General features: G+C 32.0%; 1 protein-coding gene and 3 long non-coding RNA genes across 4 annotated transcripts in view; 1 reads left to right on the forward strand and 3 right to left on the reverse strand.

The window, feature by feature from the left end:
- LOC102679653 (ubiquitin-like protein 3) overlaps positions 1-14459 on the reverse strand; it is a 71254-nt gene that overhangs the window by 27431 nt on the left and 29364 nt on the right. The gene's annotated exons all lie outside the window — the stretch shown is intronic.
- LOC116185348 lies at positions 649-3140 on the forward strand. Its single transcript, XR_004150188.1, has 2 exons — positions 649-893; positions 1772-3140. It is a non-coding gene; the product is annotated as an uncharacterized LOC116185348 (long non-coding RNA).
- LOC116185349 overlaps positions 3272-14459 on the reverse strand; it is an 18233-nt gene continuing 7045 nt past the window's right edge. Inside the window, exons 2-3 of the long non-coding RNA XR_004150189.1 lie at positions 4539-4590; positions 3272-4201 (exon numbers count right to left, since the gene is read on the reverse strand). This is a non-coding gene — a long non-coding RNA (uncharacterized LOC116185349). The remainder of the gene's footprint in view (positions 4202-4538; positions 4591-14459) is intronic.
- On the reverse strand, positions 13980-14453 carry LOC102678968. The gene is made up of 2 exons (XR_421456.2): positions 14290-14453; positions 13980-14230 (listed from the first exon to the last, which is right to left on the reverse strand). It is a non-coding gene; the product is annotated as an uncharacterized LOC102678968 (long non-coding RNA).

Below are 14459 nucleotides of genomic sequence, written 5' to 3' on the forward strand. Positions count from 1 at the left end.
TAAACTATATATTTTTTACCCTAGACATCGACACCTTGCGAATCACTATTATGGCGGTAAAAAAGAACCGTGCAACTAACTTGTGTTCGTCGTGTAACACTGATCGCCGGATATTAAGAAAAAAAAAAAAAGAGAAAAAAAAAAGATCAGTTGATTAAGGACGTTCACACATGCAATATCCTTTTTTTTTCTGGTTACATGTTCAAAATATATAATAAAAAAAAAAACATTATAGTAATTGCATTAGATTTCGTTAATTTCAAAATAGTAACAGATTCGAGAATATATTCATTAAAAGAATATTGTTTAAATATATACTTTCTAAAATATCTTTATTGAATGTAGTTTCTCAATTTTCACTGGCAAGCATCACGATTTGCGCACGCAAAGTTGTTTTTTTTTCTTTCTCACGACATGAGAAAAAGAATCCCCAGAAAAAGAAAAGTCACAAAGCATTCCTCGTAGTGCCGAGTCAATAAGTATTACAATAATGTAATAGCTCTATATAGAAACCATGATAGATTTTTGAATGGAAATTGACAATGACTTTACTATAATTAAATACTTCAATAATACAAATAATCTAAAAAATTTCTATCCAACGATATAACTTAGCTACAAATCGAACTTCAATGCGCGAGAGTAACCTTTAGATCGTGCAATATGCCACGATGCGGCGCAGCGTTCGAGACGTTTCATTAAAAGTCGATGTTACGACATCGAGGTGCTCGATCGCTCGCGCAGATCTAGGCATGCGACCTAGACCCGACCTTTCCCAAGTTCCTGACGGAAATAAGGCTAATACAGCTACCGACACTTAGCTTCGGTAATCGAACCAAGAAATAAACGACGTTCCACAGCCGCGATCACGGAGCCACTCGAATTACGAGAACGTGAGTATCGATTGAGTTTTAAGTAGCTTTCGTTCGTTCCTTGTCGTTGGAAAACAATGATTTATTGTTTATATTTTCTCCTGATTATTTTAAGCATTGGATTAATAGAAAGAAAAAAATAGTTTTAACTTTTATACTTTCGTCAATTTTCGACTTTCATGATAAATGATAAATATATATATATGAGTAATATATATAAATAACCGAAGTAATAATCTGTGATGGAGAAAGTTGATAGAAAGTTATTCTATAGAGAGAATTAACGTGTTAATGTGGTGTGATTAAATCGAAAAAATTTTTGTGGTTTCCGTGATGTATATAAATATCTATGATATACAAGAATTATACATTATACTTCTATACATTATACTATAAATAAATTTCATCTTCACGGTTTTGATCGAAGTTTCAAGTTCTTATATCATCACATTTCTATCATTTTTAAATTTTATAATCTTACTATTTTCATGTAAATTATATACATATATATATATTTTATTCCCGCCTATCAGAAGTCATAGTGATGTCTAAGCAAACTTCGATTTTCTAAGCGTGAAAAGAATAAAATTCAAAGGATAATATTGGTAATATTTTATGACGCGGCTTGTCACCGTCTCGCTTCGATAAGTATCGCTATTGAAATTGCGAAATGTGTCGAATAAGGTCAAACTTGGTTAAATAGAAATTAAAAAAAAAGAGAGAGAGAGAGAGAGAGAAAGGCAGGGAAAAGGGAAGAAAAATTCAATTAGAATGATCAAAAAGTTCGAGCGACCATCGAGAACGATCGAAGTTATTATTGTATTAATTAAGGAACAAAGAGAAATAGTTAGATGGGATTCGTGTCGAAAACTTTCCTCTTGTCTTATATATGTTCGCAGGGTTCAATCGATTTCACGGTGAACTTTCTAAGAATATTTCCACGCCTTTGCTGGAGAACTTCCGGTAACGAAACGTTTTCGTACCGTCACTGCGTTCGATCAATCGAAGAATAAACGCTGCTTTCGATATTTAAATAATAAAACAAATTTAATTTAATAGTATGATAGAAATTAAAAATATGATAGATTAGTCATAATCCATGCAATTTCCTTTTAATTATTAAACACTATAATTAGAAGAAAAATTTAATAATGAAGAATATTTATTGCTACGATATTTCAGATTATTAAGATAATTCTAAAAAAAGATCAATAAGAAAATGTCAGAACTAAAGAGCAAATGCTTTCTCTTAATTAAATATTCTTCTTTTTTTCCTTTACTTTAATTCAAAGTAAATTGACTATGATATATAACTATATTTCTTTTCTTGGCGCTATTTTTTTAAAAAAAAAAGATATTCATTCCTTGCTGCGAACGATCTCGATCTCGTCACAGATGAATAACCGTGGAAATATTTATAAATGCGACACTCATAATTTAGTCGATGACCGAACGTATCGTGCTTTTACCGACCGGTATGCGGCTCTCGGGCCAATATTTCACGGGATAATAAGGAACAAACAGCGTTTCCTTGTTCCGGGCGACGCGAGAGTGTTATTATACTATGGCGGCGGGTCGAAGGTGGCGATGGCGGAAATTCGTTCGGCCAAAGGCCACACGGTCTCGACCAATAAAGCGTAAATGGATTAGTCTCTAAGCCGCTGATACGACTACGGAAATCCAAAGTGGAACGGGGAGAAGATTCCGTACAATCTCGGCGAATCCACTGTCAACGGACACTCTCAGAAGCCATTACATACATCTTCCTTATCCGACCGACTGAAAACAAATTTCTTGCGTTTACGATCGTCTCTTTCGCGATTTCTCTTTATTCTGAATATTTCTCCTTAAAGATAATTTCTCGATAAGATATAAAAATAAAAATTTCTTTTCGTTATCTCTTTTAATCTTCTTTTCTTTTTTTACCAAGAAAAAACTTTACGTGGATAAATTTATCTTATTTCTTTATTCTTGGTTTAAATTTATTTCAAGTTGTATATTATAAAAGCTTATTTTATAGATCGAAACAGAGATAGTAACACGTTCTTAGAGCGAACGGATTTTATTTTGAGAATGTATAAGGAATTAAAGGAGATGAACGAAGAGTTTCTCTTTTCGATATTAATTCGATATTTAAATCTACTTTAACTCGTGGTAAATAAATTTTCCAAAAATCACGCTAACTAATTGTTTTTTTAATTTCATTATTCTAATAACTATTGAGTTTGTGTACAAGTTCTAACCAATTACGTAACGAGTATTCCATTTCACGTACAATTTGCTTAATTTTTTTATCCCAATCAAGTTAAATGAAAATCATCTTGTTATAATAGTGATAAATCATCATATGGTGGCGCTTGATGCATCTGGTTGGACGACACCAGTAACCATTGAGACGTCGAGAGGAACAGAATCCATCCAACTTCTCCCCTCTAACGAATAGGAAATTAGACGGGCAACGTTTCAACTTTCCGCCGCGAACATTTTTTCCCCTCTCCAAAACCCTCTACACACTTTATGACACGCGAGACCGTAAGGGTCTTTCATTACGACTTCGTTACGATTCCTCGGTAGCGCGCACGCACGCACGCACGCACGCACACACACAAACGCGCACATGTAACGAAAAACGAGAGGGGGAAGAGAGTGTAAGACGAGGTTTCTCCGGCGAACCGAGAAAATGGGAACGGACACAGACGAAAGTTGGGGGGAGCGGGGATGATGTCCAGAAGGTTTGGCAGTAGACGTCGAAAGAGAAAAGAAAAGCGACTGTTGGAACAGCTGCTTCTGCTTATGTCCGTCGTTCGTCACAGAGGAGGAGCAACGAATGAGACAGAGATGAAACGAAAGAATCGTCGTAAGGAAAAAAGTAATACGAGCGAAGAGCTACGAAGAAACCGAGCGACTGTGAATGACGCAGACCGAGTGTTAGAGAGATGGAGAGAGATAGAGAATGAGCGATGCGGAGGATGAAAGAAGGCAGAAAGCGTGGGTGTGGTGGTGCAGGGAGCAGAAGAACTCGTCTATATACGGGGAACCCCCCGCTGGTTGCTGGAGTACCGATCGATCGTACCGCGTTTGCTCGACCGTACTCCCCTCCCTCTCTCCCTCTTCCTCCGACCATCGTCCCCTACTCTTTCTAGCAGAGAGTCCGTGATTCTCTCTCCGATACACACCCCAGCTCGACCTTCTCCCTCTATATTTCTCTGTCTAGCCTGTATTCATCGGTACAAGCCAGAGAGGAACGCCTGCCTTCTGCAACCCGTCTGGCTTCGCGCGACACTCGTATTACCACGGTCATGTTCTGCTAAGATTTCCGTAGAGAATAACTGAAAATAGGAAAAACGAGGAGAAAGCTTGCCGACACACACACACGTATATGGAGAATGTATACAATGGATGGATATGTGGTACGAAAATTTAGGATCACTGATTATTTTTTGCGTTAAATTTGTATCGTCTTAATTTGTTAATCTTAAATCCATGATGTTCGAATTTTTCTGTGATTTATAGATTGAATTTTTTTTTCCAAATAAAATAAAGATGCAATGATGAATGATATATTTTCTTTTCTGGTAAGATAATAATATTTTAGTAAAAGATAAGTAAATTTAGAATGCAAGTTATATATTACTCGTTTTAGAAAATATTATAAAAAAACATTACCTACAAAAGGAGAAATTACTAGAATTTCAAACAGCTTACAAAACGTAGTTACCTGAAAACAGAATGAAAATCAAAAATTAAAAAAATTAAAAAAAATATATGTATATTTACATCATAGTTCATGCAGTAGAAAATAATGGATTTACTGGTTGATAATACATTAAAGAAAAATGCGAGCAACGACAGAGTAACCGTATAAAACTTTTGAACGTTAGTTTGTGGAACGTGTACTAGAGAGTTTCGTGTTTTTGAAACTTGCAGAGTGAGGTTATATTCCGTTTGTTACGTCGGGATTAGAAATGGAACTGCAATGTGCTTTCCTGGAGGTAGCTCTAGAATATCCTCGCATGGGATCCAAGCTTGTGTTATTCTCTCTTGTTTGTCATTTTTTTCTCACTTCCTCCCTTTATAGTTTTGTCGAATAACCCAACGACATTTAGCCGAGGTTGGAATGTTCATTACCGGGGAAAAACATACCGGTTATTTCGAGGAGAACGTTTACGAAGACAATTTGCATGGGGGACCACCCGCGGGAATGTTGATGCTCGTTCGGATCCAATCAAAATATTTGCAGGCCGGCTGGGGGGCAGAATCGAAAAAATCGTATCAACGAGAGGCGGCCGTGACTTTACGCCACTTTGAAGCCGACTGTACTCAGTCGTCATTGCAAATCGGCATTTATCGAGTCGAATAAACTTCGTAAATAGAAATCGGGAAGCTGTGAACGCAACGGCGCGTCAATTTCCTTCCTATTTTAAACGAAGAGTGGGTGATCAGTGATCGATCGCGAAGAAATTGCGTACAGTTGGCGGAAATAATACAGTTAAATATCATGAAATAGGTTAGTTTAAGTTTAAACTAGAAATTGACACTAGTTCGTTCTACCGCGCATGCGCCAATGATGAGAGTGAAATAGAGTAATTATTATTCAATTAGAAAGAATTAAATAAAATATAATTGTATCTCGTGTAATTTAAAGTAATTTTTTAATAATAATAATAATAATAGTAATAAAGAAATGTTGCAAAAAATATAAAAGAAGAATTATATTTTTCCTGTTCTAATAATTAAATAATAATTAAATCATCGTCGATGCAGATCTTAGATGGCACTGAAGTTTGCATAATATCAGGAAGTGGTAGGGGATACCATATAAGCGGACAAATTCATGATCATATATTCCAACTATTACTTATATACTTTTGACTGACAGAAGATGAACGTGTGACAAGTGGAACGTGTCGTAAGGAGAAACCCTACTAGAAATTCCTCGTTAGAAATGCCATTCGCGATATTAACGAAATAACTTCTATCATAACCTATACCAACATATCGAACTTACGTTTTCCTTTTTGATCACTTTTAACTTTCTTTTCGCACTAAACATTCCTAATCTAACTCTTTCCTAACACGTTTCAGCTTCGTATTTCGAAGCTAAGTGAAATTCCATTCCATCTCAACATAGCACTCGTTTTCTCTCTTCGTAATGGAGTTATCCGTGGTTGGTTCACAACCGACCCGAAAGATTTCTCGGCCAAATTGCCGACTGGTCTTTGTTTAGCCGGATTCCTGATTGCCCGGACCCGTAACCGGAAATGAAGCTCGATCTCTCGCCCCGTTGGATTACGGTTCACCACCGAAATCGAGAATTAACTGTGCGTTTTATATCGGTGCTTTCGTTTCACCGCCACGTTCGTTTCCAAACAGACCGGAGAGGAAAAAAGAAAAAGAAAAGAAAAGAAAAGAAAGAGAGAAAGGAAAAGAGAAATAAAAAAAAAGTATAGAAGAAAGGAAAAAACGAAAGAGGGAAAAATAAAAAAAGCGACGGGAGAGCTCGTTGATTAAGGCACCGACGCGCAACCATTTTATCCCCGCTATTTCAGATCCATTATTTCGGATCCGCGGCACAGACCGACATGAAAATTTCAATTTCCGGCAACAAACGAACCGCGGTACGGGATAGGTAGATGAAAACGGCGCGTATTGTCGACGATGCGTCAAAAGCTGGCGTATCCAGCTACGTCGTATTAATCGACGAAAAATCAACTAAACACACGATCGTTTTCTACCCGATTTCAAATAGTAATATTTGATTATAATAAGTAATATTTGATGATAATATTCTATTTCGATCGGCGAATCTTAAATATTTCATTCTCAGAATTATATATATTTCATTCTCGGAGAAAGTAAAAGGTCTTCGTGATGATTAACCGATACTTTATTCATTATATCGTACGGTCACGCGAATGTTCGGGCAACATTGACGTAGCGATGGACGTCATTTTGGACGGAAGTTAAAATCGTAATCACAGGAACGTTGGTTTTGTCAAAATCGATAATCGGTGGATATTTATATGAAATACGATAAAAATTACTATATTTCTTAATTTCATTAAAATATTAAAATATCAATATTTGTTAATATTTATGCGCATTATGCGCATAATGAGAAATTAAATCGACTTATTATTTATAATAAATTATAAATCCTAAATTATTTGATCCTTTTTTTTTTTTAGATCGTGATACTTATTTGAATAAGCAATCTTTTTTAAGTGAGTTGTACAAGGATTAATTTAAACGTATTGCATCATCTTTTTCTTTTGTATAAGCGTGTTTAATCTTCATTGAAAAATGCAACGCGGTGGAGGATATAATCCATGGTTATTCCAGGTATAAATATTTTTATCTGTATCCAACGCGTGATGGTGATATAAATGAAAATTTAATCCACGAACATCGGTTAAAATTTCGTGAAATATTAATCCTGTGTGAAAACTTTACATAGAGAACTATTACAATATACAAACATATATTTGCGTTTTAATTTCCTTGATTAACGAGAAAAATATTCAACACCAGAGTTATAGTTCATAAGATTAAGATCAGGTCAAAAATTGTGTGAAAATTATATTGTGCATACATTTCATTCTATTATTTTCAATTCTTGAAATTATATTATATTAAAAAATTCTATTCGTTTAATAAAACTTGCGTGACTTTGTAATTATATTAAACTTGCAATTAAGAGAAGTATATTATAAAAAAAAAAAAAAAAAAATAATTAATTCTTTTAATAAGATGCATTATAATTTATAATGATGTTTTGTTAACAGAATTCTTAAATTAAATTCTTAAATTAATGAACGCAACGTTTAAATCATAACCTTGATTTTCTCGAAGTAATATTTAAATATTAAACTTTTAAATATTAAAAGTTTTTCAACGAGTTGTTAATTCAAATGTATACGTGTTGGAATTTATATAAGTAGTCATTGATTATGCATGATGCGAGACATTCGTTGAATTAATGCTGAATGTAACAATCGTACATAGATAATTAGAGGCTCATAATGGACGTGTAGAAATTCGCAAATGTAATATCTTCCGAATTTAAATAAATTACCTTATCATTGTATTGTTCAAAATACATATTATTGTTCTCAAATCATCTCAATATATTCAAAAGATATTTATTAAGTCATGTTATAATTTCAGATTTTCTTATCTGTGATTCAAATGTTCCTCCTCTCAATGATCTTCGAATATTAATATCTCGATCTTAAATTTGTTTGAAATGAAACCATCTTTCGAGTCTTCATCTCTCGAAACTTAAAGAATTTTTTAACGATAGAAAAATACTAGATCTGCAATGAATATACCCTAAAAAGCATACGATTAAATAATATTGATAATTGATAAGATTTTGATAATGGCAAAGATTTTCAAATAATTAACCAAACTCCAAAATACGATTATAAAGTTCCACATGTATTGACTTAATCTTCGTCTTATCCCTTCAGATAACGAAGATAACCCGCTCAGCTTCCGGTGTCCGAGTCCACTTGACCTAAAAGCGTGCTCTTCCGAAATGGAGCCTTCAAATTGGTTTCTGCTCGTACGGAGTCTTGCATCTTTTTGGGGTTTAAAAAGGTGAAGTCCTCTCTCCGGGGGAAGGCCATACGAAATAAGTTCTCCGTCTGGTTTCTTGTGTCTCTTGCATTAGAGACACGTCTTGATTAAAGAGAAAGAGTGAAGAGAGAGGAAACAGGAAAAAGAAGAGATTATTATTTTTTATTATTTTTCTTAAAATGGCTGATAATTTTACAGACATTAAAAATTGTACATTTAATGAACATCACATTATTGTCTATACAGATTTACATTTTTTCATACGATATCGAATCTACTAAGATTTACTCTTTTTTTCTTTTCTGTTTAATTTTTTTTTTTTTTTGTTTATTTCTCGATTGATTTAAACTTGAAATTTGATTCAGTTTTTAAACACGATATGAGATTTATATTATTTTTCTTTCCTCGTAGAATATTGAATCAAGAAAAGTTAATTTTCTTCTTCGTTTTCAATGAAAAATAAAAATGTTTGTGGATTGTATAAAATAAAATTTATTCTTCGAAGTCTATTTTTTCTCTCATACCTTTTAAAAAATATTTAGACGTTTTTGATTATATCTAGATTAGCAGTTCTGATTAACTTTGGTATTTAAAAAAAAATATCGATCTTTGATTAATATTAACAATTGAATTTCTTTAATTTAGATTTCATTTAATTTATATCGATGAAAAATTAAATAAAAAAAATTTTAAAAAAAAGTTGAAAATGCAAATCAAAAATGCAAATAAATTAAAAATATATTTATTCTTTTTCTCTTATGAATATCACTTAAGAATAAGGACTATTTCAAAACTATTATAAGAATTTGCAGAAAAGTAGAGAGTAATAAAATCCTGGTAGAATCTCGTTAAGAAAGAATACATGGCTTATCATCTTAACATCGAAAGACTATTCAATTCATGAATAATAATTAAAGGTCAGATTAAATGTTGTCGAAGTTCAAATGTCTAACAGATGTTGAATATAAAACAGATTATTAATATTTATCTTGTTTGAAAATAAATAATCAATGTTCGATAAACGGATTAATTTAATAGCTTTTCTTTGTGAACTAAATTTGAATCGTGATAAAATTAATTCTTAACATTATTTCTATGAAAATTGACTTAATTTTATCTATTAAATTAAAATAAAATTATTGTTTGAATTATCACAAAATATGTATATATTTTTTAATCATATATAGTAATACGAATTTTTAATCATATATAATAAAATAAGAAATAGATGAAAGAAAAGAATGAGATACATTTGGTCTAAGATTTAATAAAGTTCATTAGAATTTTGTACATTTCTTAAATGTTTTGTCATAATATTCGAGAACAAAAACATTCTTCAACTAATTTAGTATTGTCAAATACCAAATTATATAAGAAATATCTTTATAAATGAATTAAAATTTACAAAGATTAATTACGAAAAATCTAATATTTTTAAATATCTAGTTAACTTTATTCCAAAGTTAAACATGACGATTGTAAAGATTAAACAAAAAAATTCTATTTCAATCTAAATCTCTCGATGATTATACAAAACCATCACAATAATAATCACTGATTTTATGTTTTTAGATTAAAATGAGAGATAATTACTTTTCCTAAGCAAAATTTCAATTACAAATTATCATAGGTTCGAAATTGTTAAATTAATTTCAACCTATTCTACATTTTTTGATAAAAAAAATGAAAAAAAAGAATTATCACTTCAGAAATATTATTTATTTAAAAACTTACTATTTGAGAATGATATCGGACTATAACCAAACAGAACAACCATGTCTTCTCTAAGATGATTGGTAAACAGAGCGTCATCCTCTAAAACTGGTTATGTAGCTATGTACCATCCAGGTTATGTCACCGAAACATTGCCCGACTATGCGACATACGATGCAAACACACAGAGCTGCTCTATCTCTCCTTGAAACAACATCATGCTGTCGAAAGGGTATCGCCAATGAGCTTATATAACGTATTATATGTTGGTTTGCTCGGAAATAATGTATAGTGGTTCTGTATTTTTCTCGAATGTCAATAACACAGCGCGGGATGTACTGCCATGAATATAAATTTCGCTGACTTTAGCTACACTAGCGTCATCTTTCTGAAACTTCATTATAATTATTTCCACGCACCATCTTGCGTCAACTTTCTCAAGTAGAAGTAAACTGGTTGTAATATAATCCTTATCAATATTAAAAGATCGTTAAATTTTGATTGAAAAATTATATATCTTTAAATTATTATAACTTCGTGACAAAGAAACACAAGAAATATAATAATTTACTTAATCTCATTTTAAATTCGATATTCTAAATTGAATTTCAATTACATTGTTAATATCAAATTACCAATTATAAATATGTTAATATATTATTATTTTTTTAAAGGTATTTTATAATTTTTATCTACTTCGATAAAGTCTAAGGATCTAATCTCTTTAATGAATTATTCGATATGTCGTAAGAAATTTTAAAAACGTCATTTACATGAAATCATAAAGGTACGATTTATGTAAATTAAATTAATGGCATATGAATGCCACTACACAATGCTAGACACATTATAAGGTTAATAATTCATTACATGTATGACGTACAATTAAAGCGTCACAAGATCTCTGGTGGCTTGTCGAAAGTTTGAACCAAGTCAATTCTTCTGATCGCGGTCTTTTAAAAAAGTCGAGATTCGAGATTAGCTGCCTCTTGTACAGTCCTTAGGGAGCGGCCTAATTGCTTCTCGGTATACTTGACGTCGACCGTCCCTTTTCAACGCCTCTTCGAACCTTGAGCTTTCGTCCCTGTGGGCAATTCTTTTAAAAATAGCGACGATCGTCTTTCTTTCCCCTTTTTCTGAGAAAAATCCTTTTTTACCTTATCGCATCAATTTGTCCCTTAATTAATGCTCCTGGACGTGTTTGGCGCGATCCATTTAACCGAAGATATTGATAGTTCATCGAAATCTTTTTTAGAGTACTTTTGTTAACAATATGATTTTGAAATGAATATGATTTTCAAAATAGATAATTTGTATAATTAATAAAATAATACATTATTTGCAAATATTATCAATCTCTTTTTTCTATTCTGATATTTATTATTAATTATTCTATCACTTCATCGACGAGTTTCAAATAAACTTTTATTATCTTAATCTAATCTTCTTATATTTTTCTCATCTGGTAATTAAGATAGATGAAATTGATTCAACGTTCTATCTTAATCTTATCTAACTATCTTATCTAACTTATACAACCGAAAAAAATAAATCAGTCTTGAGATAATGCAACTGGCAAATGTAAATCAGGAGATTCCTCGATCGGATTAAAGCACGAGCGACGAAACGGAGAATAGTGGTGGAATCCCTAGAGCAGGAATTCTCAATAATGCACCATAGCATTCGTGATCTATCCGATCCCCTTCCTAGCAGCGTTCTTTCTATGTTAAATATAGGCGACCCGACACGTACTCTCCGATTCAGTTCAACAGCCAACATATTTCGCGTATTCTCTTCTTGTACTCGTGGCCAGAATATGAGAAAATAGGAATAAAGGAAAGACGGATATTAATTCTCATCTTTCATTTTCTTAAATTAATATTCCTTAATTTCTTTTTATATTTCTAATAAAATCAAGTTAACAGAGTATAAAATTTTTAGAATGAAATTTTTCATAATTTAAATTAAAGATAATCATGACCTTCTCTTAAATCCACAAGTTATAAATCTGGAATCTCTTGAATTCAGATATTTTTACGGTTAATCGTAAATTTCGTCACAAATTGTGTGGAAGAATTTGTTAACTTGATTAGTTGTCTGCACAAACATTCTCCAAGTATTTAATTAAATTTACACGAGGAACACGTTGATAATTTTGATCGGTTACGTCTAACATCGAAATCCGATAACTATATTACTACTCGTGATGTAATTGTATTGATTTACGACAAAAATGACGGAATTTAAAAATTGTACGTCATTAGTTTTAAATTTAAATAATGTGGAATTTTTTAATTTTTATTTTAATAAGCAATAGAATGCAATGATTTTTTGAAAATTTTGTTTAAAATACAATTACACGTTTAGAATGCATTATGTATCTTTATAATTCTGCATTACATACATAAAGCATTTGTCATTAAAATTTTGATAAAGAATATAATTTAAAAAATATTTAACTTTTATGATCTCGATCTATCAATTGAATATTTCGCAATAAATCTTTTTTTGTGATTTTTTTTTTTTACATTCGTTATTTAAATTGTACTAACATTGAAAAACATTTAATAAAATTGCTTAATATATTGATATTTCATGTATATTCTATATTCAGAATTTAAAAACTCGATTTTAGTTTTTAATTCGGAAAATAAAAGAATCTCTCCAAATGTGAAGATGACGTATGTTTTGAAATGAAATTAATATTAAATTATATATAGCATATAATTTATGAAAGAGAAAAATCTACAATTTTTTATTATTTATCGGTACAATAAATATTAAAATATTTACCATGGTTAAAAATATAACATCCTGCGTTACGAATAGCATAAAGAAAAGAGAAATAAATTCATGACCTCTTTCACTCTTGTACACTTGTTTGAAAATGAACACCTGTCATCCAAACACATGTTTATTTACTTTAAAATGCGCTTTCAAGTTCCTTTCATATTCTTTTTGATAGAGAATTCAGTGTGCGCCGCGTACTGCAAACCTTCACTTATCCCATTAAAATCAACCCTTTCTTCACATTTTTATCGTATATCCGACGAAATATTATCTTGTTCAAATAGACTTTACATTTGTGAAAAATGCAATTTTTATTTTTTAATAATTTTTTCAAGATATTTTTGAATGAATGTTCTTGTTTACACGAATTAAAAATTGATAAGGAAGACATGCACTATAAAAAGCAAGGTAACTATGTTATCTAATTCAAACCACTCGTGTATATACTAGGAAGAAACATTTTTAAAAATTAAATATAAACGACAACAATTTTATCGTGTTAAACTTTAAAAACTCAATCTAATTTTTTGCTTGAGAGAAAAATCTAAATTATTATTTTCTGTAATTAATTTCAAAAAGATTAGAAATTTCATCAGAAATACCAATCTATATATATATATACATATAAATCAATCAAATTGAAAATTTAGAAAACGTTATCAAACGTTTAATAAGGAATTTAACAAGACCACCCAAATAGGTTGGTCTTCTCGAATAATTTAACTGCGAGTAAGGAACTGGTTAACCTCGACCCTCGGTCTTCTCTCCTCGAGAGGGATTGCAAGCGACTAGATTGGTGCAGACGACCGAGACTGATCGATGAAGAAAAGTATGCTATTTCAGGATGCTTGAGTAGTCGTGGTAAATCTGGTGCTCCATACGTAGTGACACCTTCTCGAGAGACTATCGATTCTCCTTCGTTTTTCATCCATCGCCTCCCTTCCTACTTCCTCCTCCTATAAGTATTTACTTCCCTCTTCATCTTCTATTCCTCTCCATTTCCTTTCCTTTCTTTTCTTTTCTTCCCTCCTCTTTCTTTTTCTCGAAAAGCGTCAGAACACAGTCAGAAATTCTTATGTAAATCGAATTCGCCGTTGGAACTGTTGGAGGAAATGCCACGAATGCTACTGGAAACGTACGATCCGCAATACGTGTCGGTGGTGTGTCGTCCCAGGGATAAATCGATAAACGGCATGCGATATTAGAAGCTCTTTCCGCTGGATAAAGCACCGTCATGCCAGTGAAACGGTGGATTTCGATGCGATAAGACCTAACTAAAAGTCCGTATTACTGCGCGCCTTTTTCATCCCCTCTATTAAATCGATTTGTTTACCTTGCGTTCTTACATTCTTACCTCAGAGCCGCGTGGAAACCGCCTTTCCACATATTTCCCTTGCATCACTCCCTTACACGTTGATACCACGATAAATTTTATTTGAAAATGCGGCAGACATTTGCTTTATGGAGACGCATATTCCTAGGTATTTTTTTTTTTTTTTTTTT

Source organism: Apis dorsata, unplaced genomic scaffold (genome assembly GCF_000469605.1).
Source record: "Apis dorsata unplaced genomic scaffold, Apis dorsata 1.3 scaffold_162, whole genome shotgun sequence".
In the NCBI taxonomy this organism is placed as follows: Eukaryota; Metazoa; Arthropoda; class Insecta; order Hymenoptera; family Apidae; genus Apis; species Apis dorsata.